The following is a 20,904-nucleotide window of genomic DNA, read 5'->3' on the forward strand; positions in this document are numbered from 1 at the left end:
GTTTTCACTGTGTTGCATTGGTTGTGGTATGTTGTGTTTCCATTATCATTAGTTTTAAGACATTTTAAAATTTCTTTCTTATTTCTTCATTGACCCACTAGTCACTAAGAAGTATATTGTTTAATCTTCATTTGTCTGCATAGTTTCCAAAATTCCTCTTGTTATTTATTTCTAGTTTTATTCTATATGGTCAGAGAAGATACTTGATATAATTTTAACTTTTGAATGTTTTAAAGTTGCTGGCCAGGCACGGTGGCTCACACCTGTAATCCGAGCACTTTGGGAGACTGAGGCAGGCAGATCACCTGAGGTCGTGAATTTGAGACCAGCCTGACCAACATGGAGAAACCCCATCTCTACTTAAAAAAGTACAAAATTAATCAGGGGTGGTGGTACATGCCTGTAATCCCAGCTACTCGGGAGGCTGTGCAGGAGAATCACTTAAATCTGGGAGGCAGAGGTTGTGATGAGCCGAGATCGTGCCATTGCTCTCCAGCCTGGGCAACAAGAGCGAAACTCTGTCTGAAAAAACAACAACAACAACAACAACAAAAAAGAGAGTTGTTTTGTGACCTGACATATGGTCTATCCTTGAGAACAATTCAATTCATGTGTTGAGGAGAAGAATGAAGAATGTGTATTCTACAGCCATTAGATGAAATGTTCTGAAAATATCTATTAGGTCCATTTGGTCTATAGTGCAGATTAAGTCCAACATTTCTATACTGATTTTCTATCTGGATGATCTGTCCAATGCTGAAAGTGAGGTGTTGAAGCCTCCAGTTATTATAATACTGGGGTCTATCTCTTTCTTTTTTTCTTTTTCTTTTTCTTTTCCTTTTTTTTTTTTTTTTTTTTGAGACAGAGTCTCACCTTGTCGCCCAGGCTGGAGTACAGTGACGCGATCTTGGCTTGCAACATCTGCCTCCTGGGCTCAAGCAATTCTCTTGCCTCAGACTCCTGAGTATCTGGGATTACAGGTGTGCACCACCGTGCTCAGCTAATTTTTTGTATTTTTAGTGGAGATGGGGTTTCATCATGCTGGTCAGGCTGGTCTCAAACTCCTGACTTCATGATCCACCCACCTTGGCCTCCAAAAGTGCTGGGATTATAGGCGTGAGCCACTGCGCCCAGCTCTATGTCTTTCTTTAGCTCTAATCATATGTGCTTTATATATCTGGGTGCTCCAGTGTTGGGTGCATATATATTTAAAATATTTATATCCTCTTGCTGACTTGACCCTTTTTCATTATATAATGTCCTTGTCTTTATTAATAGTTTTTGTTTTTAAATCTATTTTGACTGATACAACTGTAGCTACTCCTGCTATTTTTGGTTTCAATTTGAATGGAGTATCTTTTTTCTGTTCTCTTAGTTTCAGTCTGTGTGTCTTTATAGATGAAGGTGTTTCTTGTAGGCAACAGATCATTTGGTCTTGTCTTTTAAATATCTTTGGTCATTCTATGTATTTTGATTGAAGAGTTTAGTCCATTTACATTCCATATAATTATTGGTAAGTAAGGAGTTACTCCTGCCATTTTGTTATTTTTATTTCTGCTGGTTTTGCGATTGTCTCTTCCTTCTTTTCTTCTTTCCTGTCTTCCTTTTAGTGAAGATGATTTTATCTGGTGGTATGTCTTAATTTCTTGCTTTTTATTTTTTGTGTATCTATTGCATGTCTTTTAGTTTGAGGTGACCATGTTGCTTGAAAATATTTTATAACCCATTGTTTTAAGCCTGTGACAACTTAACACTGCATAAAGAAACGAACAAACAGGCAAAAAGAAAACTGAAAAAAACTTGACATTTTAACTTTGTCCCCTCACTTTTTAACTTCTGGTTGTTTCTATTCATATCTTATTGTACTATCTATGTCTCGAAACATTGTCATAGGTATTATTTTTAACTGGTTCATCTTTTAGTCTTTCTGCTCGAGATGTACGTAAAACCAGGTACTGTGATAACTCACCTAACTTTTGGCTCACATGAGGTGTTTTTTGCACAGATAGTTGTTCAATTTGGTGTTTCTGTGGGGGAAGACCATTGGTAGAGGCTTCTATTTTGCTCTCTGACTCTGCCTATTCTCTGTGGCCATGTTCCTGAAAAGAACTATATGCTCTAAAGGCATAGTCTAGAAAAAGCAAATCACTATGCTTTCATTCTTTACTCAAAGTAAGCGTTTAGTAACTGTTCATGAGGAGAGTACTCAAGTAGCTTATGCAACAATTTCCTTGTAGAAGTAATGGTTCCATTGAAAATAGGGGAGTGGAAGCCACAATATGACATCAAATTGATATTTCCTGTATATCAGAATCAGCATTTCAGAATGGAAGCAGAACAACAGCCCCCAAATCGCAGTAGCAAAGGCAACAAAGTTCATTTCTACTATTCTACATGCCCATCATGGGTTAGTTAGGGGCACTGCTCCATGTTGACTTATCTCTGTGATGACAGAGCTAGTAATAATAGCACTAACAGGAACATTACTGATTGTCACAGCAGAGAGAAAAAAGGTGAAAGGTAGATTACTCAGTGGATCTTGAAACTTCCCCAGAAGCTACATGAATCTCTTGCGTTCACATTTCATGTGGTCGGTGTTTCACAAGGTCACATCTAACTCTAGAGTGGATAGGCAGTGCAATTCTACCATGTGCCTGGAAAGAGGACAACTGAGACTCTCAGGTACACAGCACTAATTACTAGCATCCTGATGAAAGTTGAACTTTTCGTCTGTTTCAACCATCAACACAATTTTTACCACCCTCCCTACCACCACTAGTTGAAAAGTATTGAATATTTACTACTTGCCATGTACTATGCTTTATTCATTAGCTCTTTTACTCATCACATTAAGTCTTTTATGTAGATACTATTGTCATTTGCGTTTTTAGATAAGAAAGTAAATCCTTAAAGAGGATAGTATGTAGGTGCAGGTCATACACTCAGTGTGGGAAAGAGTTGAGATTTGAACTTAGATACCTCTGACTCAAGGACTTGTGCTCCAAGACATCCTATAATACTATTATTCTAGCCTTGTTGGACTATGTTTAAAATTAATACTGAAGACTTATATATCTAAGCCCTTTTAAAGAAGTTCTTAAATGTGCAAAAGTAAGATATTTGGTACAGGCTTAGTCACCTTGAGACATCTGCCAGGCTTTGTGAAAAGGGAGACGTGGGGAAAGAGAAGGAATTCATGGGCTGGTCAATATTCCTCTTTTTATGAGATCCTGTCTAGCTACCTACAAAGTGGTAGGCTTCTTCCTAGGTGTAACTCTCAGAATCCCGTAACCTGGGGTCTAGTTTTTTAAAATTGCTCTCTGTGACTTCTGAACCTCAGAGTCAGACTCGTATGAATATATACTTTCCTTCTTCTTAAAGAGCCCCACCTTAATTTTCTTTTAAGAAACTGAAAAGCTGCTTTAGCATACTAATTTGGGTCATTAATCCCCATAGATCTGAGCCTCTTGTAGAGAGATTAATGCTAACATTTAAATATGTGGCCTTGTTTGTCCTCCACTGACAACTTTTTACTATATTTGGACAGTACAATTTTATCTTTATTGCTTTTGGTGTACACAGAGTGTCAAGGAAGGTAGTTGAGATATCAAAATGGAGAGATAACACCTGTTCTAAGCAAAGTAGACCAACATCTCTTTCTGTTGTTCCCCCTCGAGGCCTTGCTAGCACCTCAGATAGAGCTGCCTCTCGGTCAGATGACTCTGTTGGCCTGAAGGATTGTCCTACAGTGATTTACCTACTACTTCAAACCACAGTTCTTGGAAGTTCAACTGAATTTCAAGTTCATGTTTAGTTTTTAGAAAATGCTGTGTCTAGCCTACAAGGAAGCTCAGTGCTAGGGCTAGTGCCACATCTGCAGTACTATGAGTTCACTGTGAGTCCAGGTGAGAAGCTTTAAATGTATGTGATTCTTCCTCTTGCCTCACATTGTCTATCATCTACATTGACAATATGCAGATTGATGTACTGGGCAGGAGGATGAGTTGAAGTAAAGCTCAAGGTCTGGGGTCTGCTCTGGAGGATTTAATTTAGAAAATTAAATTAAGCTACTGTGGTTGTGTGTGTGTGTGTGTGTGTGTGTGTGTATACACATACATAAAGGTTAAGTTGGTTTGTAGAACTATTATGTTTAGAGCTTGGAAGGAACTAGGGAAAGCTGATGGCCCAAACTTGTACCTGTCAAATAGCATTTGCTAATAATCCAATGTCCTCAAAAGAGCAGTGCAAGAGTGGCTAGCCACTGTTCTGTCCTAGACGCTGACTGTTATTCCTAACCTTCTCAGAGGAAATATTTGTTATGTATTTTCTCTTGTCTGATCTCTCATCCCAGTACCATGATAAAATGGCTTCTGTATGCTTTCTCCTGTTTTCAAGAAGCCATCAAATGTGAAATCACACATCTCTTCTGTTTTGTGGATGCATGTGTATCTGTTGTCAATTACCATTTAGTCTACCCCTACCCCTGCCCCATACAAGGAAATCTACTCTGTTGCTGACTTTATGAGATACTCTCAGCGTCTCACCCATATTTCTTCACCCTTACCACATCAATGCACACCTGCTGACCTCCCACTGCCAGAATATGCTTTTTAATTTTTTAATTTTTTGCTTGAGGGCTTTTCCCCAACACTTCGCTACTCCTATGAGAATATACAGCCCTCATCTACCCACACACACCCCCAAAGCCCTCAACCAGTGGCTGATGGGATTTGGTGTAGAAATACCCCAGCTCCCAACCTCTTGTGTGGGGTAACTCTGATTAATTTCCAGTCACCTACAGTGGCAGCTGGCTTGATAACACATCTTTTTACTGACTCTCTGCCCTTTGTCCCCTCACTTTCTTACTCCCCTAAGTGTCCCTTCATCTTCCCAGCACACAGCTTTCTGGCTTCTCCTTGTCTGAAGGTCTGAGTTTGGAGGTACCCTAAGGCACCAATTAAGAGCAAGTGCTGACAAGCTGGTATTGGAGAATTTCATGAAAGATTTATTTTTTAAAAGGTTTGCTAGAGCACAGGGGTTGAACATCTGGAAAGTTTAAGTTCTCCTTCTAAAGAAACAGTGGTGAAATGGAGTCAGAAGCAGAAATCTGATCTGCAAAGCTGGTCAGAGGCTGTTCCTGCTTCTTCCCAAAGTTAGAGGGACTCAGAAATAGAAGGTGTGCTGGCCAGAAGCTGGAGGGAGAAAGGGAAAAGTCATCTGTGCTAGGCAACATATCAGTCTTTGTATGTGATGGCCCTGGGGCAATTTTGAAGCTTCCATTTGTCATTTGTTTCCCCTCTGGTGAGAGAGAAGCCACCACTGTTTTGTTTGGAAGCAGTTTGTGCTATGCACAGGTGCGCCTAATTCCACATACGACTCTCTGTGTTCTCTGAGCCCAACTGCAAACACATCTTTCACAACGTCCCAATGCATTTGTCACTCACCCCGAGTGTTTCCTACTACAGGAGTTTTGCTCAGGGAATGCTCTTCCAACTCTCCTAGCTCCATCTGCCCAAGGATTTGCTTTCGATTGCAAATATCTTTCTAGGAAATTTGCATTTCTTCCAAAAGTCTCGTAAAATGTTTTCAGTCTCCATGCTTTATTGTCTTTCCCATGTGATGTTAGTGGTGTATAATGGGTTATGCATTGGAAATTCCTGGCAGCTTTGGGGATGGGATTATCATTTCTCTCCTAGCATCGTAAGTTCAACACATACACACACAATTTTTATATAGCTCTTGGCAATCTTCTCTTCTCTCTGCATTTCCCCATGAGCTGAACCTAAGAAAAAGTCTTGACTTTCTCCATCCCCTTACTGCTCCCATCTCCAGTCAACAAAGCTCCCCCATTTCACCTGGTAAACCTACCCATATCATTTTGCCTTTACTACCATTATCTCATCCCATTCCTCCCAACGAGATGTTGTCTTTACTCTTTTTCCTTTCCATCATCTCTTCACAATGCAGCCAGACTGATCACGGCAAAACACACATATAATCATTGTCAATTCCCCTACTAAGACCTTTCAGCGGCTTCTCACACCCCATCCTAAACTCTCACCTGGCCTTTCAGGCCTTCCTACTCACCTCTTCAGAGTCATCTCTCACCATCCTCTGCCTGGCTTTCTCTTTCCTCACTCTTCACCCTTCTGTTTCTGTCTCTGACTTAACATCCCCTCTCCCTTGCCCAGGGACCTCTGCCACTGTCCAGGACACCTCTTTGTCCCCACTGTCTCACACTTGTCTACCTCATACTTTCAGCTTCAACTTAAAAATATTTCCTTGAGGGCTTTTCCCTGATCTGTAAATGAGTTTAGGTTTCTACTATATGTTAGACTTCACCTTCATAATGCTTATCACATTTTATTATTTTTATTTAATTATTTGTCTTCCCAGCCAAACTGTAAACTCTATAAGGACAACTGTGTCTACCATGCTTGTCATTGCATTCTCTGTGCCTAAAATTGTGTCTGGGTGTAGAGCTAACTAAAAAGCTTTAAATATATTTTGCTATATTATGAAGAGAAAGGGCATCATACGATATTGTAATTGGTCTGGTCCCAGTCACCTCCCAGGTTTACTTGGTCAGCATTGGTTATCTGTAAAGAAGCTGACCTAGATGATATCTATTTCAGACCTAGTATTATAAGTGCTTTTATATACCTGTATATATGTTGTGTGGTCTAATATAACCTTGCTATGTTTTTAACCCAAAGCTGTTGAAGTATCCGAATAATTATTTCATTATGGTTTCTTATGTATATACCTTTTGTATTATTGACTCTCATCTTTATTTGACTTTTTCAATAGAAAGAGGCAAAATACTTTAACAGCAATTAATGTAATTTTTGACACATTCATGAGGATTGCATGTCCTTTCTGCTCTTCTTTCTATGTAGTTTCAGTGATTGAGGAACATTGCCCTAACATGACGATTGGTTCTGATAGTTAACCCATACATGTTTAGATGCATAGATTATGCTCCTTCTCTTCCTTTTGATGCTTGGAAAATCACTGATGTTCAGAGATTCCACTGGCTGGAGCTACAGACAGGTGGCAGGTAGGGCAAAGGAGGTGACACAAGTGTCCCAAACTGCCTGAGGGTTATATATATGGGGAGTTAGGGCCGTCTGCCTTGTACAATGCCCAAATGGCATGTTGTCCATTTTGTAATTCTCCTTGCCTTCTTTCGCCTTTCAAGGCCGTCCTTGATGACCATGTCTAACTCTATTCAAGGTGTTAGAGGATGAGAGCACACAGTAATTTGCCCCAGGCCCTAAGAGCACTAGTATCTCACCTTTATTGAATTCATTCTGTGCTATTGGATGGGATGGTGTTAATTTTCTATTTCTTTGTTTGAAGAGATCCTGAAAGAATCACTAAGGAGTATTTACAGGATAATAATGTCACAATCTGCAGTCCTTAATTTACTGATTCTCTGCAAGCCTTCTTTTACTTTAACTGTTGTTTTTTCTTTTCTGCTTCCATGAGAATTAAAACTCATTTGGTTTGTTGTTGGCTTTAATATAGTTTATTACTAGCAAGGTTATTATTTGAAATCTAAGGGATAGCTACGGTCCTACCAGCAGTTTTGTAGAAATAGTGGACACAATTCCTCTTCATTATTTCTAGTCAATTCTCAAATGCTATTTTCTTAGGACTGCCAGGGCATTCTTTTTTATGGATATCAGCGATCATTTAAAAAGCAATCCAAGGGTATTGAAGAAGAGATTTCATACTGTAAAGACCTGACAGTCTTTATCATGTAGAATAAAATAGCAACTATATTTTTTTCTAATTCACTGCTGTTGGTGGATATTTTAAAAGATGATTATAATAAGCACTCTTCTTAGTTGACCCATGAATTATTTGGCTCTGTTGCTGAAATGTCAAGCAGTCAACTAAGAAAAGGAGTACAATTTAACTAACAGACCTATTCCCAGAGCAGTGCACATGGTGTTTCTGCTTCTTCCCTTGAGAGACCACTTTGTAATCCAATAGTTCTCACCGTCAGAAATTTTTTTCTTCACATTCAGCCTAAAATTTCCCTTACCTGAGATCATCTCATGATGAAAAAACAAAAAACAAACAAACAAAAAAATCAACCCCCCCCACACACAAAACAAAAAACAAAATCCACTCATAGCTGGTTTTAAAAATTATCCCCTGCAGTGGTACAAACACCTCTACTTCAGTGCATTTATTCTTAATAATGGATTTGTATAGATTTTTGTTGCTGGTGTCTGGGATCCCAATTCTTGTTACTACTATTACTATTATTTTGTTCTTTTGTATTTTCAGTCTGTTTTTTCCTATGGGTAAGCAGAGTTCTAAATGCTCTTTTTTCTGACTGGTTTTTTAATGCCTTGTTTATTCTATTAATCTCAACTAGTCTGAGGCTATTCTCTGAGTGATTATGACATGGCTAATACTGCCATCCTGGACCTTACAATGGATAGCAGTCATCACCTCCCACAACTAGACTGCAAGGCCATATACACTTACTGTCAGCATGGCAAAACCTCAGGGCGACCATTTCTCAGGGTAATTATTTCAATAGGACTCTTTCTTCCCTTCTTTCTTTGCTCCCACTCCCATACTCTCTTTTTCTCTTTCCTTCTTCTTTAAGATTGCTTTTTTATCCCTTCGTCTGTGACTTAAGATGTCTTTCTTCTCTTGTTGGGTTGACTGATACTCAATACTGTATCATCCATTTTCCATCATCATTTTTAGTACAGAAAGCTCCCAGTAAGTAGGAAGTGTGTTTTGAGCTGGTCTTTGTGTGTGTGTGTGTATAGTCATGCGCCACACAACGAGAAACCGCATATACGAAACAGTGGCCCCATAGGATGATAATGAAACTGGCCTAGTGATGTCGTAGCCCCATCATAATGTCCTGTCACAATGCGTTAAACACGTGTTTGTAGTGATGCTAGTGTAAGTAAACCTACTGTATTGCCAGTCAGTTGTATACAATTATAGCACATACAATTATGTACTGAACACACTATTTGATAATACATGACTACGTTGCTGGTTTATGTATTTACAATACAATACTTTTTAATCATTATTTTGGAGTATACGTCTTCTATTTATTATAACAAAGTTAACTGCAAAGCAGCCTCAGGCAGCTTTTTCCGTAGATATTCCAGAAGAAGGCACTATTATTATAGGAGATGGCAGTTCCTTGTGTGTTATTGTCCCTGGAAACTTTCCTGTGGGACAAGATGCAGAGATGCAAGACAGTGACATTCATGATCCTGACCCTATGTAGGCATAGGCTAATGTGTGTGTGTCTTTGTTTTTTAACAAAAAAGTTTAAAAAGTAAACAAAAATAAAAATAAGAAACAGCTTATAGAATAAGGATATAAAAAAGTGTTTTTGCATAGTTGCTGTGCTTATGTTTTAAGCTAAGTGTCATTATAAAAGAGTCAAAAAGTTTTGAAAAATAAAAAGTTTAAGAAGTAAAAAAGTCACAGTAAGCTTTCCCTAATTTATTATTAAAGAAATAAAAAAGTTTTAAAAATAAACTTAGTGTACTCTAAGTGTGCAGTATCTATAAACTCTATAGTAGTGGACAGTAATGTTCCAGGCCTTCACATTCACTCACCACTCACTCACTAACTTACCTGGAGGAACTTTTAGTCCTGCAAGCTCTATTCATAGTAAGTGCCCTATACAGGTGTTTTTAAATTTTTTATACCATTTAAAATTTTCTGTTTATATACACAAATACTATTGTGTTACAGTTGCCTGCAGTATTCAGTACAACAACATGCTATACAGGTTTGTAGCCTAAGAATAACAGGCTCTACTCTGTAGCCTAGGTGTGCAGTGGGCTACACCATTCAGGTTCATGTGTGTACACGCTTATGGTGTTTGCACAATGACGAATGCACCTAAGGACATATTCTCAGAACATATCTTTGTGGTTAAGCAATGCATGATGGATTACATATTTAATTAGTAGGCTTTAATTTTTAGAGTAGTTTTGGGTTCACAGCAAAATTGAGTATAAAGTACAGAGTTCCCACTTAACCCCTCTGTGCCACACACACACAGCCTCCCCTGCCATTAGCGTCCCACATCAGTGCAGTACCTTTGTTACAACCAATGAATGAACATGTACCCACCATTATCAACCAAAGTCCAGAGTTTACATTAAAGTTCACTCTTGTGTGTTCTATGGGTTTCGACAAATGTATAATGACATGTATTCACCATTATAGTGTGTCAAACAGAATACTTTGACTACCCGAAAAGTCTCCCTGATACAGATATTTTTATGATCTCAGGATCTTGCTTATTATCCCAGTTTTCCTCAGTTATATGCAAGAAAAAAATTAAAAGTTAACGGTAACAATGTACGCTATCTAACAATCTTAACCATGGATTCTTTAGGGGTCAATCTAACACGCACAGAAGAACACCTTTAAGAGGGTTGGTGTCGTGATAACTGTGCGCGTTTAACTTCAATACAAAAAGTTACAGTGTGGAGACCCTGAATTAACCCACCATATTTCCAAGTGTGGCTAATGTATCATTTTATAACTGACCCTCCAAGGACCAGATTAAGATCTATGTGCTGTTAAAATTAGGGTGTCCCCAGCTACTCGGGAGGCTGAGGCTGGAGGATTGCTCGAGCCCATTAGGTAGAGGTTGCAGTGAGCTGAGATCACACCACTGCACTCCAACCTGGGTGACAGAGAGAGACCCTTTCTCAGAACAAAATGAAACAAACAAAATATTTGGTGCTCATCCTCATATTTAATTCAAAATACAAACAACAATAAACCACAGAATAATAATAAGTCTGATCAGGTTTTTATTGATGATGATTACCTGAATGTTCCTTTGAAAATATCCGAAACATCACACGCTTAAAAAACAAAACAAAACAAAACCTTTCTCTCGCTCTACAGTTGCTGATACCTGAAGCACACATTTGGCCAGCTTGCTGTATAATCTACAACTACTTTCTTTTGCATTTCCTATTCTTGTAAATTGTTTGTGTTCTTACTTTTGCTAAATAAAAACCTTATTTTAAAAAAATACAGTGTTTTCACTATTTTTGTGCAAATTTACTCTTTAAATTTGGATAGGATGAAGAGAAAACACAAAGGAAGAAGGGGAGGAGAATTGTAAATATCTGTGAAAATCCTCCATGTAGCTTGGATCAGATTGTCCATAGCTAAGTGGGTGATGATCCTTAAACTTCTAAATGCCTGAGTGTCCTTTCTTCACAGTTAGCACAAGGGAATCACAGATATTTTAGATTTCAAGCCTCTTCTTCGGTTGCAGAAATCTTTCATGAAAAAATACACCCTGGACTCATTTCCTCCCATGGAAATTGCAACCTGGAGAAAGTTTCACAAACATTCAATGGCATGCTGGATCAAACAATTCGTAATTCGTAACTAATTAAGGTACAAGCACCAACCTGTGGCTTTAAGAAGGATGACGCTGAGCCCTCTTTAGTGGGTTTGTTGATTTGAACTGTGTTTATGGTTAGCTGAACCAAATAGTCCCAGGTGGCATGGGTCTTCACCTCCTCACCCACTCTCTTTCTCAGCAGTATTCTCATGCTGTCACTCCATCAGCAAATATTTGCTGAGCTCCTGCTGTGCATAAGGCACTGTGCAATGAAGAAAAATGAATAAAAAGCATAAATCTTGCCACCAAAAATGCTTAGAGTCTAAATAAGGAAGATATTTTATCTCCATTGGTTCATTCATCAGATATTTACAACACTATGCATTGTAAAGCATAACATAAGTGCAATATCAGATGTACTAAGAATTATCCTCAGGTTACAGTCTTGTCCACTGACTCCAGTGTCAAGTGCTCAGGTCAGCAATAGCTGAAGCTCTTAAAGACCAGAGTCGTGACATTTGCTATGTGAAAATAAGTAGATAGTGGATCTTCTCTGGTTATTCTGCAGGTAAAGAATGACTTTTCAATCCACTTTCTTTCAGAAAAAATCAGCCTTACATATTCTCCAGATGTCAGTTTGTTTTGTTTTCTTTAGAATCTACAACAGTTGTGTCTGATAGAAATATGCTAGCCACATATGCAAGCTTTTTTTTTGTTTTTTTGGTTTTTTTTTTTTGAGATGGAGTCTCGCTCTGTTGCCCACACTGGAGTGCAGTGGTGCCATCTAGGCTCATTACAACCTCCACCTCCTGGGTTCAAGCAATTCCCTGCCTCAAGCAATTCCCTGCCTCAGCCTCCCAAGTAGCTGGGATTACAAGTGCATGCCACAACAGCTAATTTTTGTATTTTTAGTAGAGGTAGGTTTCACCATCTTGGCCAGGCTAGTCTTGAACTCCTGACCTCATGACCCACCCGCCTTGGCCTCCCAAAATGCTTGGATTACAGGTATGAGCTACTGCGTGTGGCCATATGCAATTAAAAAATGTACTACTGGTCACAATAACAAACATAAAAGGAGGTAAAATTTATTTCAATAATATATCCTATTTAATTCAGTATATCTAAAATGTTATCCTTTCAATATGTAATCAATGTAAACACTTGTTAACGAGATATTTTTTATATTCTTTTTTAATATGAAGTCTTTGAAATGCAGTGTGTGTTTTAAAAATCCAGCACAGTGCCATTTGAATGCTTTCCAAGTACTCAATAGCTACACGTAGATAGTACAGATCTCTGGTGTTTAAACTCTCCACTTGAAATTACTGGAAACTTTCTTAAAGGTTTTCTGTGTAATTACATGGAGAACATATTATTATGTCAAGAAGCTGGTATGAACCTTTATTTGTAGGGAGACCATTTTGGAAGAGCCTAATATGGAATAAAAGCAGCCTCCAGGATCTGGGGGTACCTGGGTGGTACCCAGTTTTCAGGAAGGAAGGAGACTCTGTGTATTAAAAGGAGGCAAAAGGACTCTGCATATGGGAAGGAGAAAGAAAGAATCCAGGGGACAGAAGCAATGGGGCTGAAGGCTCAATGGAAGATGGTCAGGGACATGGCAAGCTTTTGCCTCCATTCTCTGAATAATCTACATCACTCTAACATGATTTTGTATCAGTGGATTTTTATTTTTGGTGGTGCCAAGAGTGGGGAGAAGCTTGGAAACAAGAACAAAGGGATAGCTGGTATTTGGGTAACAGCAGCACACTTTATAACTAATTCCTGTAGTAAAGATGGGGTCTTACATATTGAAGTGAGTTCGAAAAATTATGACACCTTAAAAACAACATTTACTTTCTTTATATTTTGTGCGTGGCCTTTTTTCCTGCATCTTATGTGGTTTATAGCCTGAAATTTACAGTCAGTTTTCTAGACTATTCATATCCCCATTACTCAGCACAATGTAGTAATTCAGAGTGAAGGACTCGAATTCAGGCCAACTCATGTCTAGACATCAGTGCTGCCCCTACATGCTGAGTGATTTGAGTGATGGTTTATTGTCTCTCACCTTTACATTCACCCTTGGTACTGTTATGGTCTTGCCAATGCACCACAATATAGCAGTCTCTTATTGCCTGAGTTAGTGCCCAGTGTCCTTTGTTTCAGGACCAAGAAAGTTAAGGAGAGAAGACACCATGTGTTAGGTTGGAGCAAAAGTGAAAGAAGAAAGTTCTCTACTGCAGAGAGGGGCCCTGAAAGAGGGTTGCCCCTTTTACAGTTGAATGCAAAGGCTTTTATAAAAAACCAAGGAGGGCAGGGCATATGATTTGCATAAGTCACGAATTTCTGGTAGCTCCACCCCATCCTCCTAGTGCGCATGTGGGCCCTTAGTTTGAGTTACTCCATATTGCTTTGTTCTCCTCAATGCGCATGTGTCAGGGGTTGGAATTTTCCATTGTGGGCATGTCTGGGCAAGTAACCTGTGTAGTCTTTATTATCTGTGCAGCTGTGGGCATGTCTTAGGCAAGCCCCTCATGCAGGTTCCCTTATCTGTGCCTGCAGTTCTTTTGTTGGAAAGAATTCAACCGAGGATCTACCCTAACTGCCTGCCTGACCAGTTTCTTCCTTTTTCCTGTCTCAGTACAATGGGGGTGAAAGTGGTATCCACCTAATAGAGTACACATGGCCTGTGCATCATTAGAGCTCAACAGATGGTAGTTATTTCCATTATTAGACATAGTTGTGCCCAAACCAGTGCTTCTCAATGTGTGTTCCCTGGATCTACACCATCAGCCTCACTCCAAACTTGTCAAAAATGCCAACTCTCCAGCCCACCCCACTGTCCAGACCAACTGAATCAGAAACTCTGGGAGTGGACCCAGAAATCCACGTGTTAGCAAGTCCTCCAGGTGATTCTGATGCAAGCTAAAGCTTGGAAACCAGTAGCCTATAACAATTCTGGATAAATAAGGAGCTACTCTATTTGAAGGATTTCAGAATAGGTGCTTCAAGCTCCCTTGTCAACTGGGTTCAAATATTTAGCAGCTACCATTGTCAGGAACGTCTTAGCTTCCAGTATATATGTGAGGTGCTTGGAGATCCTTAGAGGAAAACTACAAGACGAAGACAAATGTTATTGCTAACTTAACTGATTTCTCCCAAGTTGAAGCCTGTTAGTAACATTTAGTTCTTCAAGCATCTACCTTGGTGGAGTCCCCTTAGAGCAATACTTAAATCAACCCTTTCCTCTTTTTAATGTTATTGTTTCCTCCTTCCTTCTGTTTATTACCTGAGTTTATTTCATTGGTATTGAATCTTTTCTGAAATTGAACTTCTATTTTGCTTTCTCATATGCCTATTCCAGTAACTACTCACTGTATGTTCTTCAGTAACCTTGTCTCTAAGCCCTTGTGAGTAAAAACATTATGAATGGTTGGTGTTCCATATAAAAATGATAAACAATGTGTAATTGTGTATACAGTGAAGTACACTTTTTATATCTACAAAAGTAGAATAAATTAAATCTCTCCCTCCATCTATCCAATCCAAATACCAAGCTCCTTTAGTTGCATGCCATGAAAGGACAACTATTTGTCCTTGAAATAATGTTCGGCAAGTACAAAAAAGCTACAGGAGGGAAGAGATCCTAAGGAATATTATTCTCAGTGTCTTTCCCTTTAACAGGTTTCTGTATTTTTCCTTCACAGCACAAAACCATTGCCCTCTTCCTGTTGCTTCTCTTTACAGAGAACATTGACCTGCTGCAGAAAAAGCCCCTAAAATACTCCTGCTCATCATAGGAAGTAATGGAGCAAGACAGCCGCAGCATGAAGTAGGAAATCTTGAAATTTTTCCCCTGCTATCTCTCCCCCAATCCTCCATTTTGTCCCTCCTTTTCCCATACCCCACATCCCTCTGGGTTATAACTTAAAAAAAATTTTTTTCCCTAGAAGAATCATTGTATGCTTCAGTTAGGATTTCAAAAATGTTTCTTTACACCCCACACAAGCTGACTGCCAGAATTCCTTCTGTAGGACAATATATAACAGGCTGGAGCCACAGGAATGGCAAGGTGCTACTGCTGAACATCTATAAAGCCAGTTATGTGAACACAACATTTCTTACCCCAGGCTCTCTTTTCTCCCCCTGCCCGATCCCCACCTCAAATACCATGGGGATTTGAAGCAGTTCAGTTGCATTGTGATGATCTGTTCTTCAAATCGTAAGATTGTTTCTGGGTTGATTTTTTTTCTCAGCAACCACTATGGTTGTTCTGAAGCCTACCATTTTCATTAATATGTACAGATATAGAGGTTTCCGTTCTAATATCCAATCTGATGATATTATGATCTATTTTGTGCAGTATGGCATATACTATGTCGAGTTACTGTTCATGCCACCATCGTTAAAGGCAGTTTAGTCTCTCTGTCATAAGCCCTGAAATTCATGGGTTTATAACAGCCATAAAAACACACGTATATTCCATGATGACAGAGCCACACTCTGGGAGTGAATCTTTGAGCAAAATGAGAAGGACCTTGCTTACTGTTTCAAAAACCAAAAATGCTATTGTTTTCAGGGCTTTTGACTTTTTTTTTTTGGCCCATCAAAATGAAAAATGGTTTAATTTAATTTCTCAAAAGAAATATGAGGAGCTGTGTACTCATTACCAGCTCCTTTGCTAGATTTTTAAAGTCATTTCATTTTTAAAAGGAATTGTGGCCTATCTGGAATAAAATTATACTTGCATAAAAATTTATCACATTCTTCGTGTGTGTTCATTTTGCCTGTATTTTAGTCCATGCTGAATGCTGTTTGCAAATCTGTAACAGCAGACACGCTTTTGTCTGCTAAGCTAATGCTTTTATATAGTTTCTTTTCCTGATCCCTGATAATTGTTTTGGTCATAGAAAGTTAATGTTTATTTTTTAATCTGTGTTAATTTTTGAGTTAATTAGAATAAGGAATTTGTTAATGTCTGTACATGCAAATGTAGCCCCCAAAGTTCATCACTAAAAAGACTTTGAGGCTGCAAATTTAACTACCAAATGACAAAATAATGGACGATTCAGGATCATGGAGATTCTAGGTTTTCTTGGTCACAACGCCCATCCTCAATTTTTCATGTGCCTCCTTCATTATTCTCTCATTTATACCCTGATCTCCCTTGTCCCCATCCACCAATCAATACTCATCTATCTAATTACTTGGCCCTTTGAGGAGTGTATCTGTGTTGTTTCTATGCTTGTATATTTCTACGTGGGTAAGAAGGATATTCATTGAAAATGAATATTGAGGGGCAGAAATGGTCTTTGGTCACTACTTCCTGCCTATGCTTTTTGAAAAGAGTTGAGTGGGTTACAAAAGGTAAGTAAATGCTGATCTAACTTTTTAATAGATGGAACTTGACAATTCCTTTACAATTCCATTGTATATATAGATTATACATACATATCCATATATCATTAGAATAATAGAATCCTTGTTGTGGCTTTTAAAAATAGCTGTATAACTGCAGACAAATCACATAATAAATGTGAGCCTGGCTGGGCATAGTGGCTCATGCCTGTAATCCCAGCATTTTGGGAGGCCAAGGTGGGCAGATCACATGAGGTCAGGAGTTTGAGGCCAGCCTGGCCAACATGGTGAAACCCCGTTTCTACCAAAAAATACAAAAATTAGCCAGGCATGGTGGCACAGGCCTGTAGTCCCAGCTACTCAGGAGGCTGAGGTAGGAGAATTGCTTGAACTCGGGATGTGGAGGTTGCAGTGAGCTGAGACTGCGCCACTGCACTCCATCCTGGGTGACAGAATGAGACCTTGGCTAAAAAAAAAAAAAAAAAAAAAAAAAAAAGTGAGCCTGTTTCCTTATCTGTAAAAGGTGATAATATTATAAACCATGCCTTCCTCTCATGATTCCTGCAAAAATTATGGCTTAAAGTTGTCCTTGCTTTGGACTCACAAATCTATACTTTTAGCTTTGAATTCATTCCTCAGTTCCAAAATACTTGTATTTACATAGGCTTATGTATTAATATTTTTAATATATCTACACCTATATATTAGCTATATTGAGGTATAAATCACATACCAAAAAATCATCAATTTTGAGTGTAATATTTGGTGAGTTTTGACATATGTGAAAACATGTGGTGGTGGTGTGCAAACATTACCACAGTGAAATTCACTGTATTTTATGGATAAGTAATACTCCTTTATATGAACATAACACAATTAGTTTATTGATTGCCCAGTTAATGGCAACCAATGGATTCAAAACTGAATCCATTCCAGTCTTTTGTTATTGTGGATGAAGTTGTTATGAACTTTGTATACATGTCTGGACATATTTTTATTTCTCTCAAGTACATAAATACCAGAGATCTTCAACTTATGATGGAGTTACACACCAGTAAACCATCTTAAGTTGGAAATAAATGTAAAAATGCAGAGCATCAGTTGTTTACCATGTGATCATGTGGCTGACTGGGAGCTGTGGCTCACTGCTGCTGCCCGGATTTACTAGGGAGTATCACACCAAACATTACTAGCCTGGGAAAAGATCAAAATTCAAACTTCAAAGTATGATTTCTGCTAAATGCATATTGCTTTCACACCATTGTAAAGCTGAAAAATCCTAAGAAGAACCATTATAAGTCAGGGACAGTCTGTATGCCATTTTGCACTCCCATAAGCATTGTATGAGAGCTCTCGTTTTTCTAAACCCCGATCAGCACTTGATGTGGAACTTTTCAATTTTCAGTATCCTAGTAGGAGTGTGTGCTAATATCTCTTTGTGGTTCAAATTTGCATTTCACTGACTATTGACTAATTACGTTAAACATTTTTTCATGTGCTTGTTTACCAGGATATATCTTTTTTATCAAAGTGCTAATCATATCTTTTGCCTATTTTCTTAGGTTGTTTTCTTATTAGTATTGAGTTATAAGTGTGCTTTATATATTTTTGTGTCTTCAAGGAGTTTGTCCATATCATTGTTGAATGTATTGGCATAATGTTGTCCATAATGTTCCCTGATAATGCTTTCAAATCCCTAATTGTGCAGTAATTTCTGATATTGATCATTTTTATCTTTCTTTTTCTTATCAATCTAGAGGTGTGCTAATTTCATTATCTCCTAAAAGAAACAGTTTTTGGTTTTATTGATTTTCTCTACTGTTGTTTTCTATTTCATTGATTTCTGCTCTTACCTTTTTTATTACCTTCATTATACTACAGAGATGATTAATTTGTACTTCTTTCTCTTATTTTTTATGGGTAAAACTCAGATTCTTTATTTGAGGTGTTTCTCCTTTTCTGAGAATTTACTGCTACAAATTCTGCCCAAGGATAGTCATAGCCATATTCTATAAATTTAGTGCCAAGTTTTAATTTTTGTTCAGGTCAAAATATTTCTATTTTTTAAAATTTCTTCTTTGACCAATGAGTTATTTACAAATGTACTATTTAGTTTAAAAAGTTGGGAAAATGTTCAGATATATTTATTTAATTGATATCTAACTGAATTTGCTGTTTTCAGAGAACATATTTTATATGTTTCCAATGTTTTAAAAATTGAGATATTGAGACTATAATATGGTTTGTTATGTGCACTTGAAAAGAAAGGTTTATTTTCTGTTGTTATAAGTGGAGAAATGTTCTCTAAATATACATCAGGTCAAGTTGTTGATAGTGTTTCTAGTTCTTCTATATTCTTACTGATTTCTGTGTACTTATTCTACCAATTACTGCAAGAAGATTATTCTTCAACAATAATTATGGATTTCTTTATTTCTCTTTTCAGTTCATCAATTATTGTTTCATGTATTTTGAAGCTGTGTTACTAAATAAATGAACATTTAATTTTGCTACTTGTACTTGATGAATTGACACCTTTATTATTATGTTTTGTTCCTCTTTATGTCTTATAATATTCATAGTTCTAAAATGTATGTGTAAGTGCCTTAGGTAGGATGGTAAATCTGATTCTCATTACTCTATATTGATCTGAAACAGAAGTTTCTGATTTTCATTTTTGTAAGATTTTTGGGGGAAGAATAGAAGTCTGAGTTTATAGTTTTTTATTCTTCTTCTTTCAGTTCTGTCAAGATGTTACTGCTCTTTTCCTAACTTGAATGGTTTCTCAGAAAAATCTACTATCATTCTTTCATTTCACTCTGTATCTTTCTCTGCCTACATTTAAGAATTTATTTTAACCATGGGCTTTCAGCAATTGGATTATGCCTAGGTGGGTATAATTTTTCTTATGTTTTCTCTACCTTTCAATGGCTTCATTGAGCTTCTTAGATTTGTGACTTTCTACTTTTCACCACATTTAGAAACTTTTGTTCACACAGCTGCTATATTTGAATAGTTGTCAGCTTTGGTTATCAGGACAGTTGATGTCTTTTCACTTTTCTACCTCTTGTACCTAGAATGGGGAGGTACGTAATAGGTGCTTAGGAAGTGAAAACTGTGAAAACTGGCACAAGTAAATATGGTAGACTAGGCAAAATACAAGATCTGTAGTTGGATACTCTGGGATTGAAACTTCAATTCATTCTTTTATAGCTTCACATTCTTGAGGCTCACATTTTTAATATGGAAATGGTTATAGCGAGGTAATACTTGCATTAAAGGTATCTTAATTTTGCAACCCCCAGAGTAGCAACTAACTCCAGCAGGGATTATCCCTGCATGTGAGAAATCATTTTGTGATGGTACATCTTTACCATAGAATACCGCTCAGCAACAGAAAAGCAGCAAACTACTGATGGGCACAACTTGGATGGATCTCAAGAGAATTATGCTGAATGAAAAAAACTAATCCCAGAGGGTTACATACTGTGTAATTCCATTTATATAATATTCCTGAAATAACAAAATTATAGAGATGGAAACATTTTGGTCACCATGGGTTAGGGATGGGTGGTGGTGGTGGTGGCTGTGGTTACAAAGGGGTAGCACGAGGGAGTCTTCTGGTAATAAAACAGTTTTAGATTTTGATTGTGGTGAAAGATACATGAAGCTACACACTTGATAAAATTGCACAAACAACACAGAAACATACATACAAATGAGTGCTTATAAAACTAATGAAATCTGAATAAAGTGTGTGGATGGTACCAGTGTAAAGTTCCTGGTTTTGCAATAACAGGTTCTGAAATTGAGGCAATAATTAATAACCTACCAACCAAAAAACGTCAAGGACAGATGGATTCAGAGCCGAATTTTACCAGAAGTACAAACAGGAGCTGGTACCATTCCTTCTGAAACTATTCCAATCAATAGAAAAAAGAGGGAATCCTCCCTAATTCATTTTATGAGGCCAACATCATCCTGATACCAAAGCCTGGCAGAGACATAACAAAGAAAAAGAATTTTAGACCAATATCCCTGATGAATATCGATGCAAAAATCCTCAATAAAATACTGGCAAACCGAATCCAGCAGCACATCAAAAAGCTTATACACCACGATCAAGTTGGCTTCATCCCTGGGATGCAAGACTGATTCAGCATATGCAA

This window comes from Trachypithecus francoisi, unplaced genomic scaffold, assembly GCF_009764315.1.
Source record: "Trachypithecus francoisi isolate TF-2019V2 unplaced genomic scaffold, Tfra_2.0 Lachesis_group19, whole genome shotgun sequence".
NCBI lineage: Eukaryota > Metazoa > Chordata > Mammalia > Primates > Cercopithecidae > Trachypithecus > Trachypithecus francoisi.